We start from the raw sequence: 18971 nt of genomic DNA, 5'->3' as shown, positions 1-18971 counted from the left end.
CTCTGAGCCTTGGTGTTCTCAACCATACAACGGGAAGAACGTCTACACCAGTGGCTTCTTGGGCCACAGGAGTGTTCTTTTTAACCTTGGGCCTGATTCAGGGAAGGCCCTCACACTGACTTTAGCTCCACGCAATGGCAGGTGTGAGAATTCCCCTTTCTGCAGCATCTCCCCATCCCTCCCTCCGACGGCTGAGCACCTAGAGACACTGAAAAAGGCTCGTCCAGAGGACCCCTCTCTGTTTGCTGCTCCAACCACTCTGCCCTCTGGGCACACAGGCCATGGTAGATGGTCTCCACAGGATCTACTGGGGCTCGAGGAGAAATTAATACATTGCTTTGTATTTATTTATTTTTATTTTTGTATATATTGAATATTTTAAATAATTTTTTGTCTTGTCTTTTTAAATTTTTTTGTGTATGGTTCAGAATATGCAAAATGGCCAGCAAATTAGTACATACATCTCAATTATAAATAAATAACATATACTGGGGTGTGGGCTCATGAGTGTTTGGGGTGCCCGACCCCTACCATGGGGTGGAGCTGATGCCCAAAAGGGGCAAACAGCAGGTGTAACAGGGAATTGTGGGTGGGGAGACATTATTTAATAGTTCCAGTTACTCAAGTGCCACAGCTGGTAAACAATAATTTTAAAGAGCTTCACAGGGGCCGGCCCCGTGGCGCAGCGGTTAAGTTTACGTGTTCTGATTCGGCGGCCTGGGGTTCGCCAGTTCGGATCCTGGGCACGCACCTACTCACCACTCCTCAAGCCATGCTGAGACGGCGTCCCACATAGAAGAGCTACAAGCCTACAACTATGTACTGGGGCTTTGGGGAGAAAAAAGGAAAAAAAAAAGAGGAAGATTGGCAACAGATGTTAGCGCAGGGCCAATCTTCCTAAAAAATAAAAAAAGCTTCATAGTATGTAAAGCGCTACACAAAGGCTAGATACCAAATTAGTTAAATATACTCAAGGTCATTTTTAAAATTTCTGGTGCACGGTAGCAGCTTACTTTAAAAATAGAGGCCAGGGCGGGGTGGCGTAGTAGTTAAGTTCGCGCGCTCTGCTTCAGTGGCCTGGGTTCACAGGTCTGGATCCCGGGCGTGGACAGACACACCGCTCACCACGCTATTCTGTGGTGGTGACCCATATACAAAAGTAGAGGAAGATCGGCACAGATGTTAGCTCAAGGACAATCTTCCTCAAGCAAAAAGAGGAAGATTGGCAACGGATGTTAGCTTAGGGCAAATCTTCCTCCCCAAAAAAATAAAAACCCCAAAAAACAAAGGCTGCTGTTATTGCTGTCGTTGCTATTGGTGTTGTAACCCCACAGGGCACTAGTGCAGTGGTTTATGGGTCAGCTTCCCCCGGGAGGCCGGGGCTGGGTGGGATCAGAGCAGGGGTCTGAATCTCTGTGAAATGACTGAGACGGGATGGAACCAACAGCTCAGTCTCTTTGGTGGGAACTTGGGTCCCGTCCCAGCTACGAGGGGCTCAGAGTTCAGATCCTCATGCAGTCCTTCGGAGAAGAAAGTGAAGGTCGTGGTCCTGCTGAGCCCATTCGAATGCAGGGATTACTGTGCTGAGGAATAGACTGAGGCTCAGGAAACTGCTGTTAACACTTCCTGGCCCGAGACTCAGCCAGAGGACCGAGCATGGGGCAGACTTGGCCAAGCAAGGGCCGGAGTCCAGCTCTCCAGGGTCAGAGTTCTTTCCGCTTCTCAAGCGGGAAGCCGGGTCCCTTCAAGGCCCCGGGAGGAGCTCTCTGACCAGCGTGAGTCTTTAGGGATAGACTACAAGGCTCAGAGTCGGTGCTCAGAATCTGGGTGTCTGCACCCTGCTCAACTTGGGCCTTTTCCTGGGGTTCAGCTTCTGCAACCGAAAACTGGGTTGGCTATAAACTGCCATTTCTCTTTCCTCCGTCACTTACTGGTTGCCTGACCTCAGCCAGGGTACTTACCTTCTCAGTGCCTCCTCTGCCACATCCTGGAAATGCGCATCATAATAGTATGACCCTCATTGGGTCCCCGCATGAGGATCCAATGAGGGCTACTGAAGGTCACAACTTTAAGGAAACAGTGCAGGGCGAGGGGAGGGGGTGCTAACTCCATTCCGAGGACTCTGAAGAAGGAAAATCTCAAGGCTAATTGGCCACTACCGGACTTATTCATTCGTGCACAAATGGTTGTGTGAGAAATATTGTATACCTTTTTCCTTAAATCAGCTTAATTCAGACTCTCAGTTCCCACCAGAGGAATTTCCACTCCAGTAACTCTGAGGACCTGCTTGGGGCAGATCATATTTTCCAGGTTGAGTCTCCGGCCAGCAAGGATATCTGCAACGGTATCTTCAGTCCCGCAAGCTCTTCTAGAACTTTGCCACCCCTCATCAAGAGAGGGAGACTATGTCCCCTTCCCTTGAACCAGGTGGGCCTTTGTGATGGCCTCCTCTAACGGAATACAGAGGAAACGATGCTACAGGACCGCGAGGCTAGGTCATGAAACGCCATGGATTTCTACCTTGTTCTCTGTCCACTCTGGAAACCCAGCCATCTTGCTGGGGGGACGCCCAAGAGGCCTGTGGAGGTGGCTCATGGAGGGGAACTGAGGCCTCGGTCCCCAGCTCTAGCTGAGCTCCCAGCTGACAGCCAGCACCAACTTGCTAGCCATGTGAGTGCGCCATCTTGAAAATGGATCCTGAACCTCCAATTGAACCAGCTGACATTACACAGAGCAGAGAGAAGCCTTCCCCACGGAACCCACCCCAAATTGCAGATTTATGGGCTAAACAAATGATTGGGTGGTGTGTTACATAGCAATAGGAAATAGATGCACCACTCTACCTCCACCCAGAGCTGTGCACAAGTCTCGGGGCTTACCTTGGCCCAGGCACCAAGGAGACCCTGACACCCATGTTCTTGCCCACAAGGACCTTCAGGTCTCTTTCTCTGCAGCTCCTATGCCACCTGGGGTGGGACAATCTTCTGAGAGTCTGGGAACCCCGTGGCCATACCCTTCTGAGGTCTGGCCATACCACCATCTCCCCTACCTCCAAGTTGGCCACTTGATCTCTTCTTTCAAGGCTTTCTAGAGTGGCTCTTCTTGCCCCTATTCCCACCTCCAGAATTCCCAGCTTCACTTCTGGAATGGACGAAGGATTTCACAAAAGATGGAAGTAGGCTCTGACTAGAGGCAGCTCTGTTCTCTGCCTGGCAAAATGCCCCAGGTAAGTTATGACGAAGCCTGACTCCTGCTGGAAGAGAGGGGACGCTGGGAGAACCAACCGCATTGGATATTTCAGCAAATAACTCAGACACACATCTACTCCACGATGGGGCCCTTACGCTCCCACTGTGTACCAGGCATTGCGCTAGGTGCTGGGGAGATAAGGTCCAACAGCAGCTCCGCCCACAGACCTGGGCAAGAGGGCCACCCGTGTCCACTCAGAGCCTGCACCCCACCCTCCTCTTCCCTCACGCTTCAGGTCTCTAACACCCTGGACATCTCTTCCTAAATGCTCTGCGTCCAGTTTTAGGGCTTACACAAGCAACTTTCCCAGGTCCATCCTTCTGAGGGTACAACGCCCCCATGTGCACTCCTAGAGTGACCGAGTGACGGCTGTGGGCAAGGCCTGTGGATAGAGTGTGGGCCTGTGGGCTGGCGTGTTCACATGCCTGAGTCCTGGGCCACTGTGACACAGGACAGACATGGGCTAGGAAGAAACCAGGTCGGGTGGGCTGAGGGCTGGGGTCACGGCTGACCCAACACCGCCACGTTCCTGCACAGAATTCCAAAGAGCCCAAGGGTTCTAAATTTGCACACGGCCTTCTTGGTCATTATAAAGAACATGTCTCAAGACAGGAGAACAAACATTTTATTTTAGCCTGTTAGATGTTTAGATAGAAGGTACGAGGGCCTTAATTTTCACTATGAACATGTTAGGGTATTTCTGCAGGATAGGACCAGTGCCCCAGCTCCTATGGGAAGACCTTCTTCATGAGGCTGCAGAGGATGGCGGGGGAGCACGGCAGAGATTCCAGAAGCTGCCTGCAGACTGCCCTCCGCGTTGCCACAGCTGCCTCCACCTCTAATCTGGAGTGACAGGGACCGGAAGGGGTAGCAGGCAGGACTAATGTGACCAGATGTCCGCCTGGAGGAGGGGGGCTGATGGGATCCGGCTGTTCTGCCAATCACCATCACAAACACCCCAGCTGGAGGGGAGGGACACGGCAGGGTAGAAGAGGAGGGTATTTTGTGCCCATTTTTCATGGGCTGGCTAGGATCGCAGCCCAACACAGACCAGCACGGTGGTTCTCAAAGTGTGGTCCCTGGACCAGCAGCATCGACGTCATCGGGGAGCTGGTTAGGCCCGTGGCCCCTTCCAGGAAAGATGGTGACCCTCTGTGGGGAGGACAGCAGAGTGGGATGCTGCTTGGCTCAAAGATTCCCCAGCCACACTCCCCCGACTTGGTGTGGAGCTTCTGTGAAGCAGACTTTTACTGGAAAGAGAACATGTACAGAGCATGCAGTGTCCAAGACGGGGCAGACACTTCATGAACACTATCACATTTAATCCCCACAGCCCTCTCAAGATTGGTGGTAGTAATTTACCGCCTCATCCCAGAGAGGTTAAGTACCTTGCCTTGCCTTGGGTCGCAAGGCTCCCAAGAGGCTACCTGGTCTTGGCATTCTCGGACCACCGTCTCTTCTTCACCATTATGCTCAACAGTGGTTCTCAGACCACCGTCTCTTCTTCACCATTATGCTCAACAGTGGTTCTCGGACCACCGTCTCTTCTTCACCATTATGCTCAACAGTGGTTCTCAGACTGGAGTGTGGTTCGGAGTCACCTGGAGGCCTTGTTAAGACAAATGGCTAGGCTCCTCCCCCTGAGTTTCTCATTCAGTAGGTCTGGGATGGGGCCCCCAAACACACATTCCTAACAAGATCCTAGATGCTGCTGGCAGGCCAAGGTCCATGCTTTGGGAACCGCCAAGCTGGGCTGGGATCCAGCGCCCTACCCTACTCCACCCACGCCAATGGGGCATAATCATCCCCTCCCCACAACGCGTCCTTGTGAGACGCCAGGGAGATAATGCGAGCGAAAGAGCTGTGTCAGCTGCACAGGTGGATGGCCCAGTCAGGACTCAGTGACCCGCCCGAGGCTGGCCCCTGGGGGCGGAGTGCAGAGGGCCGGGATGCGTGTGGGGGCACCCCGGCCCTCTGCAGATCTTTTGCAGCCCTTTTAGTTCTGAGCCACTTCTCAAGGGAGAAAGCCAGCCTCGGAGGGCTCAGGCCAGCAGCCCCCCGTGCCACCCCCCTCATCGGCCCACGCCTCCCCCCCACCTCCTGCAGCCTGCTGAGCACTGCCCCCGCGGATGACTGGCCCGGGCCACTTCTCCAGGGCCAGTCCAGGCAAGCTGGGGCAGCTCAAGCCTGTGATTCAGGACCTGGGGCTGGATCCGGCTCACCTCCAGTGAAGACTCAGAAGCCACGACGTCCCTTCTCTAAGCCTCAGATTGCTCATCGGGAACGTGGGCGCCACCTGAGTACCACCTGCAGAGCGCTGTGCCAGTTCAAGGGCCAGTGCTCCTACAGCGCTTGGCGGCGAGCCCGGCCCCCGGCGGGGGTTCCGCCGGTGGCAGCCGCTAGCATTTTCAGAAAGCGCCTGCCCATGCCGCCTGCTGATAAAGGCCGACGGGAACGCGAGCCGCTCCCACGCCGTTGCCGGCTGCGCCCAGACGCGCCCGCCCGGGAAGGCCGGCGTGGGGCGAGGCCCGGCCGCCGGGGCCGGGGCTGCAGGGCAGCACTGGGGCGGCGCGGAGGCGGGGAGGGCGTGCCTCACCCCGGAGGGCCGGGGGCGGCCGGGAGGAGAAAGTGGCAGAGGCGGGGTGGAGGGAGGGCCCGGGGGCGGCCAGCGGCCGGGGAGGGGCCTGGGGAGGAGGAGGAGGGCCGAGAGGGGCGGGACGGCGCGGGAGCGCGGCGAGCGGGCTTCCCCCAGCAGGGCTCGAGCGCGGGGCAGGGCCGGGGGCTGGAGGGGCGCAGGAGACCGGGCCGGGAGGCGCGTCCAGGGGCGGGCTTCATGCCCTGCGGGGCGCGGGGTCCGGGCTGGCCGGGATAGATCAGGGGGCCTCAGCGGGGCGGGGCGGGCCGGGTCAGAGCGCGAGGCCGTGGTGGGCGGGGCCTGGCCGGGCCGGGAGCCGGGCCGCGTTCCTGCAGGGCCGGGGCGGGGAGCCCGAGGGGCGTGTCCGGGGCGGGGCCAGGGGGCGGAGCCTGGCCGGGCCGGCAGCCGGGCCGCGTTCCTGCAGGGCCGGGGCGGGGAGCCCGAGGGGCGTGTCCGGGGCGGGGCCCGGGGCGGGGGCGGGGCCTGGCGGAGGCCGCTGCGTTCCCCGACGGCCGCCGGGAGGGGGCCGGCCGAGGGACTGAGCCCGGGGCTGCGCAGTCAGACGCTGACCGGGCGCGAGCGGCGACGCGGGGCTTGCCGCGCTGAGCAGAGAGCAGAGCCTGCAGGTGAGAGGGGCCGGGAGGAGGCCGGCCGGACAAGCAGCGGCAAAGTTAGTTTCCGCCCTGCTTCCAGAGCCAGCTCAGGCAGCTTTCTCGGAACGAGTGACAGGTCGGGCCACGGAGGCAGCTGGTGGGAGAAAAGGAGCATAAGTTCCCGAGTCCTGAGCCCAGGTCTCCGGCTCCGCCATGCGCCAGCTGTGTGACCCCGGGCCCGTCCCCGCACCCGGCTCTGGACCTCTCGGGTTCCAGGAAAAGGAGGAGGTTGAACCAGGTGAACTCCTTGGTTGCCCTTTCTCACTAAAATCCCGGAAAGTGATCGCTGGCAGGTGAGAGCCGGCTGCAGTTCAGCCACAGGTGCTCGGATCGCGCTGCCCAGGCTGCAGTTCCTCTCCCTGCAGAGGGGCACCGAGGGAACTTGGACCCACAGGCCCTGGGGAAGGGGAGCCCAAGTCAGGGAGATTTTGGTCTCCCTTTCCCCCCAACACTGGGAGCCAGTGAGACTTCAGGCTGGAAACTCAGCGGGGCTTTTGTCCTGCTCCTGGGGCTTTTCCAGGTGAGCTGGCCTGAGACGCCCGGGACGGAAACCAGGGGACAAATTCTTATCCGGGTGCCTGGGGATTTCCCCACCAAACCTTGGGCCCGGACCCAAGCCCAGGGCCTGGGGCTCTTGCTGCATGCCCAGGATTAGTTCTTCAGATGGAGCTTTCTGTCCCTGGTGGTGGCGGGTGCTGTGTGCCAGGGCCATAGTAGCTGAGCAGCCTGGTTCAGTGGCCAAGGGTTTGGGCTTTGGGAGCAAAATAACCTGGATTCCACTCGCCCTCCGAGCTTCAGTTTCCCCATCTGTAAAATGGGGGTCATGACAGTACCCAGTGGCAGTGGTGAGGACTAACGAGAATGACATGGGTATAGTACTTAGCAAGGCGCCAGGCACCCAGTGAGGGCTCGCGACGTGACAGCTGCTCTGATGGAGAAGGGCAGGTGATGGGCTGGCTTCCTGCCTGGGAATGAGCCGGTCTTTGGAGGGCTGAAGGCTGGCCGCTGCCCCTCCTGACCTTGTGAGAGCCAGAAATTGCCACCTGCCACCAGCGTCACTTTGTCCATTTTGGGGTTGGGGAGGGTGTCATCTGGACCAAAGGGTGGCTGAGTTTTCCGTAATAGTGCGTGAGGATGGTGGGTGTCCAATTAAATAAACCCAAAAATGTTTACTGATCACCTACTATATATTAGATGGAGCAACAGAATACAGAGGTGAGCTAGCCAGACCTGGGCTCTGCCCGCATTCTGAGTTGTTGACAGTGAGGGCTCCGCAATCCCCACCATGCCCATGTTGGAGAAGATAACTCACACCCGGGCCTTGGGGCCAGACGGGGTTTCATGGGTCTGCCCTGCCCTGGTGGCTGGAGTCCAGCTATTCCATTGTCCACTTGGCTTGGGGTGGAGGTGAGGGGCAGAGTGGGCACCGGTTATCTGTTTGATCAGGGTTGGGCACCAAAGGAGACTGGGAGTGCTGCATGTTGGCTCCCTGCATCTCCTGGGGAGATGACCACTACACTTTGGAACCAGCTGGAAAGTTCTATGGGACAAAGTCTGATTGGAGGCTGCACTATGTGTGTGTATGAGGGGGTGGTGCTTAGAAGAAATGAGACACTGGAGAAACCAGGGAGCGGGGTAAGGGGCCTTCCTGGAGTTGGAGAGACTTGAGCAGGATTTTCTGCCTGGGTCCCAAGTCCTGGTTGGGCTTGGATCAGCTTGGGGCCACAGACTCCCCTCTCCAAGCATCTGAGCTCATAAGAGTTTGGTAAGGTGGGGAGGGAGGGGGGTCAGTTGGTGGTGCCTGCGGGGAGAGATGTTCATTTCGAACAGTGCTTAGTAAGCATCTCCTGGAAAGTCTTCCCTGCTGACCCTCCAGCCCACCTGATGAGTGACACACGATGACACGCTGACCCCAGCCTTGGTTGCTTACCGGCTGGTCAGGGACTTAGACAAGGACACCAATGAGTCTGATAGGAGAAGAAAGGATTAAAGGGTCTTCAGGAAAGCTCCGTGGGGGAGGTGGGAGTTTTGAGTGGACCTTAAGGGTTGGGAGGGTTTCAGCAGCTGCAGCACAGACTGGGGTGTTTGGGGCAGAGGAAAAGGCCTAGGCCAAGGCAAGGAGGTCAGAGTGTTCAGGGAATTTTCAAGAAACTGCTAGGCTGATCAGTCTGGCTGAAGAATGGGACTGTGCAAGGATGTGAAGGGGGAATGGTGGGTTGGATCCACTCGTGGAGGGCCTTGAATGCCAAAGTGAGATGTTTGGACTGCATTGGTGGAAACTGAGAGCCACTGAAGGTTTCGAGCAGGGGAGTGACACCATCAGAGCGGCCCTTAGGAAAGGCAGTGGTGCCAGACGTGCTGGGGTGGAGGACGCAGTGGTCGAGGAGAAATCAACCCATGGCTGCAGTGGTGGGGAAGGAGGGGCCTGGGGGCTTCGTGGATGTCCGCGGCTGGTAGTGAAGGAAGAGGCAACAGCCGTGGGGATGGAAAAGGCATGGTCAGAGGGGCGCGGGGAGCCAGGGCGATGCGAGGAGAGGAGCGAGTGGATGCCCCTTGTTCTTGCTCTTGCCCAGCCAGCCTAGCCCCTGGTGCATAGCAGGGCCTCAGGAAACTGCTGGATTGGGTGGGGGTAGGGGGCACTGGGGGGGGAGACGAGTGCTCCAGAGCAGTAGAGAGGGAGCCGCTCTAGAAGGCGCTGCGTCTGCCCATGGAGGGCGGCATCTCGCCATGGGGCAGGAGCTTGAGCGAGGCAGCGGTGAGTCTGCGAGCAGGCTGGGTGGGAGTCGTGCCTGTGGCTTCCCCGTCCCAGCCCCAGCCCAGGGCGAGCAGGGGTGAGAGGTCAGCCGGAGGGGGCACACGTTTCCCACATGGAGGGTGGGTTTTGGTTCCCCCCGGCTCCTCTGAAGTTGGCCATGTGGGGCAGTCCCCTCTCTCTTGAGGCCTCAGACTTTGAGCCACTGGCTTGAAGTTCCTCCTCTTCATCCCCTGCCCTCCACCCTGGGGAGCCTCCCTGGTTCCCCTGAGGACCAGACAGCCCCCTCCTGGCCCCGGGCTGAGCAGACCCAAGCCCTGAGCATTCCCTGGGGTTTGGAGCATCTGAGGCCAGCTGGCATCCCCTGGTTTTAGCTTGGCCTTGACCCCCTGGCTCCAAACTGTTGTACCCACTTCCTCCACCTCAAAGGCAGCTCGGAGGGGCGGTTAGGATTTAATCAAGAGCATCAAACCGTCAGGACTTCGCGCTGCGAGAGGCAGGCGGGAGGGCAGAGCCCGGGCCCCGCTGTGGGATAGGAAGGGGCCAGGGGTGGGGGGCTGGTTTAATCTCAGCAGGAACTGCCCTGCCCACCCACTTCCCCTCCTCTAAGCCCGGGTCTCAGGAGCCGGGATGGAAGCCCAGAGGTAAACACGGGCCGAGTGGTGTGGGACATGTTCCTTCCCTCCTCCCCTCGCCCCCGATGCTGCCTGTGAGGAGGCGGCCAACCACAGCCTGGCCAGAGGCCTCTGTAACAGGCCCAGTTGGTGTCTGGGGCCGGCTGGTTCCTGACTCACCACTGGGGATCCCCCACATCGTGGTCTTCCTGTCAGCAGCTGATTCACTCCGTCCTGACATGGAGAAGCAGCTGAGGGGAAGGAAGAGGCCTGTCTCCTGGTGCTCCGAGTTAGTTTCAGCTCTGCTGTGTGACCTGCCATAAGTCCCTTCCCCTCTCTGGGCTTCCCTTCCCTGCTCTGCTAAAGGCCTGTTCTTTACTTGGCTCTCAGGAGCTTTGTGACCTGGGATCTGTCGTTTGTGAAGCAGGGCACATGTGAGCGCGCACACACACACACACACACACAGCACAGGGTCTCAGGACAGAATGGAACTGGGCGACTCCTCTCAAACATATGACAATTGGTGCCGCCTCCTGACCCTTGCCTCTGCCCGACCTGAGGCACCACACCTACCTTCTGCCTGTGCGCAGACTAGGGAGATGGTGGAGCCTGGTGTGAAGAGTTGGACTTGGAGCTGGAATCTCGGCCCTGCCCCTTCCTGGTTAGGTGACGCTTTCTGAGCCTCTGTTTCTTAATCTGTAAATTGGGGGTCATAATATAATAATATAAAATTGCTCAGCAATTTTATACCCAGCACACATTGAATGCTCCATAAATGAGAGCTGCTGCTGCTGTTGCTATTTTCTGCATCTGGCCTGTCTTTCAAAGCTTGTACCAGGCTGCTTCTCAGGCCTTCTGGAACATTCCCCAGAGCGCCTACCTTCTGAATGGGCCCTCTGTGCCTCTCCAACCTAAGTGTGTGTGTGCCCCAAGACGCTAGTCATTTCCGGCTGTGTGGTTCTCCCCTGCTCTTTCTGGGGGTGGCTGGGTCTCCCCAGCATGACTCGAAGCTTCCTGAGGGGAAGTAGGTCTGACAGCAATGGCAGACCTTCTCCAAACTCCCTCCTTTCCCTGTCTACACCAAGTATTTTCTTCCTGTTCTGCGGCATATGGAGTGTCTCCGTGAACCCTGCCCTGTCCTTCTCTGTGTCCTTGACTCCTGGCCCAAGGCCTGGCACACAGCAGGCCCTCAGGAAGTGATGGTTGAATGAATAAGTGATTCTCCTCAGGGCGGCCCGGCAGGACCCAGCTCAGTGCCAGCTCCTCGGTGACTCCTTGGCAGAGGCGCTGGGAAGCAGGGTCTGGATGCCCCTGCTTTGCCCTCGAACCTGCCCGCCTGAAGCTGGGTCCTGGGAGGCGGGAATGGGCTGGCTGGCCTGGGATTGGTTCTGTCGGGCTCCAGCTTCCCCCGTGAGGCCTGGCCTTTCCCCTCCTGAGAGGGGAACAGCCCGACTTCCTCCAGCCCCAGCCTGGCGAGGGGTCACTCTTGCCTTGTGAACCCTGACTCAGCCAGAAAAGGCACCCACAAGTCAGCATGTATTTGCGGAACGTGCTGCTGCCCCATGAGGGCTCAGGCTCAGGATGGGGGCATGGGAAGGTGCCCGCCAGGAGGCCCAGCCCGGACATTATCCCTGCAGACCAGTGGCTGGGCGGCTCTGGGAGGCCCTCCCCTCTCCCCTCCCTTCCTTCCCTGCAGTGGGGGCTTCTGCCATTTCTTGGCCGCACCCCTGCCTTTCCGTGCTGAGTCGAGGGGTGATGCGGGGTGGAAGTTGTTGCGAATTCTGGACCTAGGCTCCTGGAGCTGATGCAGAGAAGTGGACTCAGTGCTGGAGGCTGGGCGTCAGGAAGCCTGGGTTCAGCTCAGGCTCTGCGGTGAAGTTGCAGAGGGACTTTGTCCAGGGAGGTGACCCCCTAGGCTGGTTTTCTTCCTCCTCAGGCAGCAGGTGCTCCAGAAACCTGTCTGGGGTCCAGCGGGGCTTGGCCCGGGAGAGTGGGGAAGGAACCACAGGTGGTGTCACCCACTCTGGAACCAAACTGCCTGAGGATGATCCTGCCTCTGCTAGTTCCCTGCTGGGCGTGACCTTGGGCCAGTGTCTTAACCCCTCTGTGCACCCGTTTCAGCATCTAAAATGATAATAGTACTTACCTCGTAGGGCTGTTAGAGAATGATATGAATTAATGTACGTGAAGCATTTGTGACGTGCCTGGCACACAGTAAGTGGTATCTATGTCCCCGCTGTTTTTGGTAGTGTTGCCATTATTAATAGGAAGCAGGATTTAAATCCTTGGGGCAGGAAAGCTTGGTGAACAGCTTGGGTCTGGGGATCAGGAGACCGGATTCTGATCCCAGCTCCTCCCTTACTTGCCATGTGACCTTGGGCAAGTTACAGCCCTTCTTGGCTGTGAAATTATAACGATTATCCTGCATTTGCTGCACTTGGCTTGTGTAAGCGAGGCACACTCAGTGTCACAGCGGGCAGTGGCAGGGTTTTATTCAGGGGAGGGACTTCTGGGTGCCCGGCCCACTCCCCTGCACTGAGACAGCCACCGTAGGTGGACTGTGCCTGGCCTGGCGCTGCCACGGAGGCCCTGCAGACACGGAATGGCAGAGCTGCCCCCACCCAGGACTGACTTCACAAGGCTGAAAAGTAGAATATATTTAAATATACACATAACAATGGGATGATATAGATCAGATTACAGACCTTTGTGTTTTTACTTTCCCCTGTTTTCTGAATTTTCTGCAGTGAGCCCCTGTTATTTTCACGCTCAAGAAAGAAAGAACACACTTATACAATAAAGCTATCAAAAACCTTCCTCTACATATTTAAACAAAAATGTATTATGTGAACTTGGGATCATATTGAGGCTTATTTCTTTCAAAATGGGGTGGGGTGTTGGTTTGAAGTAAATATCCATTTGTCAGGCCTCAGCAGACGGAGGGAGTGGCGAGGGCCTGGGAGCCTGGAGAGCCGAGTCAGATATGGATGGGAGTGTCGTCACCTTCCATGGTGGGGGTGCTGCGTGGTGTTTAGAAAGCTTTTCAACAGTCGTTGACACAAGGGCTTAATTGCCTCGTGTGTAAAATAGGAATAATAATAATAGCTAATGTGGGGGGGCTGTGAGGGGTAAAAGAGCTTAACACATGCTGAGGCTTCCCAGGGAACCCCTCTTCTCCTCAACTTGGAACCAAGTGAAAACAGTTCACAAAGATGGAGCTCCAGATGGAGGGGTCATTACTGAGAAGGCCGGCCAGAGAAGGTGGCTTAGATCCAGGGCCCAGAGGGCTTGCAAACCGTCGGCCCTGGAACTGGCAGAGTGAGCCGTCCGGGCACAGGCGGCGCTGGACAGGCGGCAGCCTCCGCGCAGGCGCAAGTGGCAGCAGCACACAGTAGCCCAGAGGGAATGCTGCCTGCAGGCAGCTCTGCTCTGTGAGAGGCGGGGCCCCGCTGAGCATGCCCAGCGTGTCTCCCAGACGAACCAATCAGATCAGCCGCTGTAGGCGTGACGCGAAGGGGGCGGAGCGAGGCCAGCGGTGTTCCCCAGGTAGAGGTCCGTGGCTAGGGAAACAAGTGGAGAGGCGCATATGCGTTCCCACTCATCCATATAAGGCACTTTGAAAGATGCCTGGGATGCAGTAAGCGCTCAATAAACGCTCATTTGTCGTCGCTAATAATGATGATAACAATGAGTAATTCTACTACTACAGTTGGAAAATCACTCTGGCACTCACTGCCTTGGGAGGTGGAATATTAGAATGTTGTTGCAATGGGCCTGATGAGCTGTCTCATGAGTAGAGGAAATAGAAAGGCGGGGGCGGGGGCGGATTGGTTTTCTGAGGTCCCGCGGCCAGGGAGTGGGTGGCCAGGCCTGACGTCACTGTCTCCTAGACAGCCGCCTGCCTGAGCCCTGGCCTTTCGGAGCACCCCGCGGGGCCGTCACTGGGGCGGGGAGGAGGTGTCCTGGGCAGTGTGAGGCTCTCAGAGAGCCCCCTGCCTCTGCCCCAGCCCCTTGCCCCCTGCCCCCTGCCCCCTGTCCCCTGCCCCTGCCCCAGCCCCTTGCCCCTGCGCCAGCCCCTTGCCCCCTGTCCCGTGCCCCCGCGCCCTGGCCCCTGCCCCCTCTCCGGCGGGGCCCAGCAGCAGGCTCCTCTGTGTGGGGAGACTGTACAGCTGGGGCCCTGCTCCTCAAAACTTGTGCAGCTCAGAAATGGCTGGGGGCCAGCTGCAGGGAGGGGCCCACTGGGGCTGTGCTTACAGCTTGGGCCCCTTCCGGCCCCTTGGGCCTTGATGCTGGCCGGACCCGGGTGTGAGCCAGCTCTTCCTCCCCCATCTGCTCACCTTCAGGCAAGTTCACAACCTCTCAGGGCCTTGGTGTCCTCATCGGTGGGATGGGGACTGGTGGTGGTACCCCCCCCCCCATGCTGGCCTGAGGATCAGAGGAGACGATGGGTGTGGGTTAGATGCTTAGCAGTGGCAGGCTGCACCCTCTGCACAAGCTAGAGCAGGGTAAGGGTGATAATGATGAATGAGGCCTGCGCTTGCCACTCCTTTGCGGAAATGACAGGGAGTCCTCCTCCCCAAAGGCTGAGACCCTGCTCTGGAGTGAAGGAGCTTTCCAGGGCTGCTTGGAACCCTAGGGGTCAGGACAGCCTCCGCCTCTGTGGGCTTAGTCCTCGATCAGACTGAGCCCAGCCTCGACCTGGGTGCTGTCGCCTTAGAGTTGGGGGCAAAGTTGGGCGCTCGTGATCTTGGTCTTGTGAGCAGCTCTGTACTTCATTGAGTCAATCTACCCACCCAGTCTGATGCCTGGACAACATCCAGCCTTTGCTTGCACACCTCAAGGCTCGGAGAGCTCACTCTCTTCCATCTCTAGACAGATCTCTTTAAAAATATGGTATAGAATTTGAGCAAACCCAGCGTCCCTTAGCTTCCACCCATTGGTCCTGATCATGCTGGTTGGGACCACGTGGAATGTGGACACTCCCTGGGGGGACCAAGGCTCCCTTGTAGCAGGGCCCCCACCCCAGCCAGTGATTTGGATGGAGAAAAGACGTCTCTGTCAACGTTTTTAAAAACTTCATCTCCATTTGAACCAAAGAGCCACTTAAAAAAAAAAAAAAAACTTTCTAGTTATTGAAGAAATGGTTTTTGTGGAAAAATTTGGAGGGTAAAGAGCCGATGCAAAGGAGGAAGTAACCGCTCGGAAAGAAGTGCTGTGAACAGTTTGGCATTCACACATACACACACATACAAGATTGGGATCGTACCGTATGAACCACTTCCTGTGCTGCGGCTTTTAGGTTCATATCGCAGAGGGAGGAATTTTCCATGTTACTCAATATTCGTCCCCAGCATGCTTCCCGGCCCCGTAGTATCACGCCCCCTGGATCTACCATGACCCAGTGAAACATCCTCCTGCTGTGACACATCTAGGCCGTTTTGAATTTTTCGTTAGTATCCACATTGCCATAGTACCACCTCGTCCAGACGTGTATTCTGTGCTCAACTCTGATGATCTCCCCGGAGTGAGTTCCTAGAAGTGGCATTCCAGTCTGATGGCTTTTAAACTCAAGGTCTGAGGACCGGATTCTCAGGGAAAAGCCCTTTCCCCGATACCCACCAGAGTGGACCCCCACATCCAGCTCCAGCCCCACTCGGGGGACAGGGCATTGACTGTCCCTCAGTGCTAATTAGCAAACTCACAGAAGGAAGGGGGCATTCTCTTGGGGTATGTGTGTGTGTCTCTTCAACTGTAGTCTGGCTTTGACCCTCCTCCTCTCTAGGAGCCTGCAGTGTCATTAACTAATTGTGGGATCCCTTCACTATTTAATGACCTCTCTCCATGGTGACTCCTTCCTCCCCCACAGCCTGCTGGGAGCCAGGGAATGGGAAGATGAGTCCGTGGGAGGAAGTTTCTCTGGAGTGGGAGGTGGGTCAGGGGTGGTGCCGTGGTTCCTAGACTCTGACATTCATCAGTCTCCTGGAGCGTTTGTTAAAGCACAGATGGTACCCCCAGAGTTTCTGACTCTGTCTTGGTCTGGGGTGCAGCCCGAGAAAGTGCATTTCTAATACGTTTCAAGGAGATGCTGCTGCTGCTGCTGCTGGTCCGGGGACCGCACTTTGAGAACTCATGAGTAGCGGGATGGGGCAGGGCAGGCTGCGTGGTGAATTTCAGCTCCTGGTGCTGCTGACAGTAGGAACCGTGCCTTGTTTAAGAAAGCGTTGTGTGAGGCCTGAACTCACCTTCCCTCCCAACACCCACCTCATCACCACCTCTCCAGTATGTGCTGTTATATATCGATGTGCAGGAGGATAAGATGATTGTCACCATCCCCATTTTACAGAAGGGAAAACTGAGGCTCTGACAGGTGACCTGATATGTCCAAGGATGCCCTGGAAGCCAGCAGGAGCGTTGGTACAGGAACCCTGGCCTTGTCACCTCTCCTTGCCCTCCCCTCACACGCTGCGGGCTTCCCCCATGCAGGTCTGGCGCAGGAGCAGAGGTGCCTTCCCGGAACACTGTCCTTCCCCAGGGCACCCCATGCGAGGAGGCTGGAAAGGCAGATTCCTCCACACTGTCTCTGAGCCAGAGTCTTGCTCTAATTTCTACTCCCCACTAGCCATTCGGTAACGTGATCTTCTTCCAAGATCTCATCTTCTCCAGCCAGTTTATGTTTCCAGTTATTGTTCTGGGCAGGTTTTCTGGGAGGCCGGAAACTTTCTTCTGCCGAGCTGGCGCTGCCTGGCAGGCACAGCAGAGGGCAGAGAGAACCCTCATCTGTGAACATCTAATGTGTGTCAGGCCCTGCCCTGGGCACTTTGTAGCCATGATGTCAGGTCGTCCTCCCCCCAGCCCCGCCAAGTAGAGGTATCATCAGCCCATTTTACAGACGGAGAAACTGAGGGTCCTGGAGCTGAAGCGACTCGCCCACAGTCACAGCTGAAAGGGCAGAGCTGGGCTTTCAATCCCAGACTCCAAGGCTGGGCCCCTAGTCTGGAGTGGCAGCAGGGCCTGGACCCGCGGGATGTGGGGGGCAGCCTGTTCTCCGCCCACCACCCATTGGAAGAAGGTCAGCCCCGGAGCGGGGCTCCCCTGGGATTCAGGGTCTTGCAGGGGGAGGGCCCTGGCTTAGCCATCAGGAGACCCCATTCAGGTCCTGTTCTGCTGCCACCTGGCTGTGTGACCTTGGGCAAGTGACTCCCCCACTTGGGGCGTCCGAGTCCTCATTTTTCGTAGTGATACCTTCTGCTTTACGGCTTTGACGGTGGGCATTTTCTCACGTACTTATTCCTGTAAGTCTCCCAGTGCTTTGTGAGATAGGGAGGGAGGGCATTATTACTGAGCCCACTCTACAGATGATGACAGAGGCTGTGTTGATTTGTCCCCATCCTGAGCCTGGCCCGTCACCGGGAGCTGCCTCCTAAGTCAGGAGGGAGAACCTCGGGCTCCCCTCTATTCTCAGCCTTAGGATTAGGGATCCCTTCGTTAAGCTGGAGGGTCCTGGGTGCAGGGGGCCCAGGACTCCAGAAAAGGCTGGCCTGGGATCCTCGCTCTGGGTCAGGAACTGTGGGGAGGGAAGATAGGGTGGTCCATGCTGTCCCTTTACCAGCTCCTGCCCAGGCCCGGGCATTTGAGGCTCCTGGTGGTGGCAGGAGGAGGGGTTCGGCCCACCTCCCCCTCCCCCCTCAGCCCCTGGCTTTCCCTGGGTACTGTGCCTGGCCTCCAAATGCATGCAACGGAATTTTCTAGACTCCTGGATCTCGGTGCCTGGGCCCTGGGGCTCTGCCTGGCTGTCCTCGCCTCCTCCCCTGTCTCCTGGCCTGAGTCTTGCTCATCCTCCCAGGCCCAGCTCCAGCCACCTTCTTTCATCAGGGAAGTCTTGATCCTCTGGCCAAGCCAACTCAGCTGTCTTGGGTTTTGTCCATTGGGTGAGCTGGCTAACTGGGTCAGTCACCTCCCAACGAGGCCATGAGAGCGGGGGCTGTGGCTTCTGTGGGTCCAAGCCAGGCCGGCAGGGCTCAGGCCGCTGGGTCTGCATGGGCTGGGACGGCTGACCCACTCAGGGTCATCCTCAGACCTGTGACTCACACTGTCATCTGGAGAAAGTGCTTCATCTTCTCTGACCCCTGGCCTCCCTCCCCTAAGAAGGAGAAAGCTCCTTTCCTTAGTGACCACTTGTAAGGCTTGCAAGAGAGAAAGTGTGCAGAATACCTACCACTGGTGTCTGGTGGGTTCAAGACTCTCAGGAAATTCCCATCCCTGCCCTTCCCTGCAGTCAGCTCTGGCTTCGTCTCTCCTCCACCCGCCCCGCCCCCTTGAGTCGGGTGTCTGGCTGGGCCTTGGTCTGGGGCCTGAACTATATCTGCCCCAGGTAGGGATGCTCAGGGAAGGATCAGGCAGAGGCACAGAGTCAGCTCCAGACAGGCTCTGCCAATTGCAAGTTGTGACCCTGGGCTCGGAACCTCCCTGAGCCTCGGCTTGCCCATCTGTAGAAGAGGGCTACCCCTGTCTCCTGCGTTCTCAGGCTCACATGGGAGGCCTCCTGGTGGAGCTCAATGAGGAGGAGTGGGAACCCAGGTGACCGGAAGCCCGAGTCTCCCTCCCAGGAGCCTGGAGGCTGGCCAGGCATGGTTCATTTACATATCCAGGTTCATCTGCATATCCAGGTTCATCTGCATATCCAGGCTCATCTACATATCTAGGCTCATCTACATATCCAGGCTCATCTACATATCCAGGCTCATTTACATATCCATTTTCCTACTGGAAGTAAACAGTCCCCTTTCCCTCTGGACACCCGGAGGCTCACCAGGCCCTTGTGCTCTTGGCTCTGGGCCTGGTGTGCTGGGTCACTCTGGGGGAGCAGCATGTCTCTGAGCTCCTTTCTTCCTGTGCAGCTGGGGAGCCAGCCCAGGCCCGAGGCCCAGCCTGACTCTGAGACTGAGGTGGTATCACTGCAGGTGCTTGTGCTGAGAACTCTTGGAGCCCCACACCTGGCCCCTGGGGCCCACTGGGGGCGTAGACCCCTTCCTGTAGCGCCAAACACCTTTCCTGTCCATTTCTGTCTG

The 18971-nt window shown here is 57.4% G+C and overlaps 1 protein-coding gene and 1 long non-coding RNA gene across 2 annotated transcripts in view; one reads left to right on the top strand and one right to left on the bottom strand.

Annotated features, from left to right (window-relative positions):
- Positions 1–3857: 3857 nt before the first annotated feature.
- On the bottom strand, positions 3858–6076 carry LOC147912652 (uncharacterized). Its single transcript, XR_015549741.1, has 2 exons — positions 5472–6076; positions 3858–4499 (listed from the first exon to the last, which is right to left on the bottom strand). It is a non-coding gene; the product is annotated as an uncharacterized LOC147912652 (long non-coding RNA).
- Positions 6077–6420: 344 nt separating this feature from the next.
- Positions 6421–18971, top strand: part of CD82 (CD82 molecule) — a 50637-nt gene continuing 38086 nt past the window's right edge. Inside the window, exon 1 of the mRNA XM_014792507.2 lies at positions 6421–6510. The gene's annotated coding sequence lies outside the window, so the exon portion shown is untranslated. The remainder of the gene's footprint in view (positions 6511–18971) is intronic.

Source organism: Ceratotherium simum, chromosome 34, assembly GCF_057802395.1.
Source record: "Ceratotherium simum simum isolate JZ-2026a chromosome 34, ASM5780239v1, whole genome shotgun sequence".
NCBI classification, from domain to species: domain Eukaryota; kingdom Metazoa; phylum Chordata; class Mammalia; order Perissodactyla; family Rhinocerotidae; genus Ceratotherium; species Ceratotherium simum.
The sequence above is the reverse complement of the archived record's forward strand: the minus strand, read 5'-3'. Positions and strand labels throughout refer to the sequence as shown.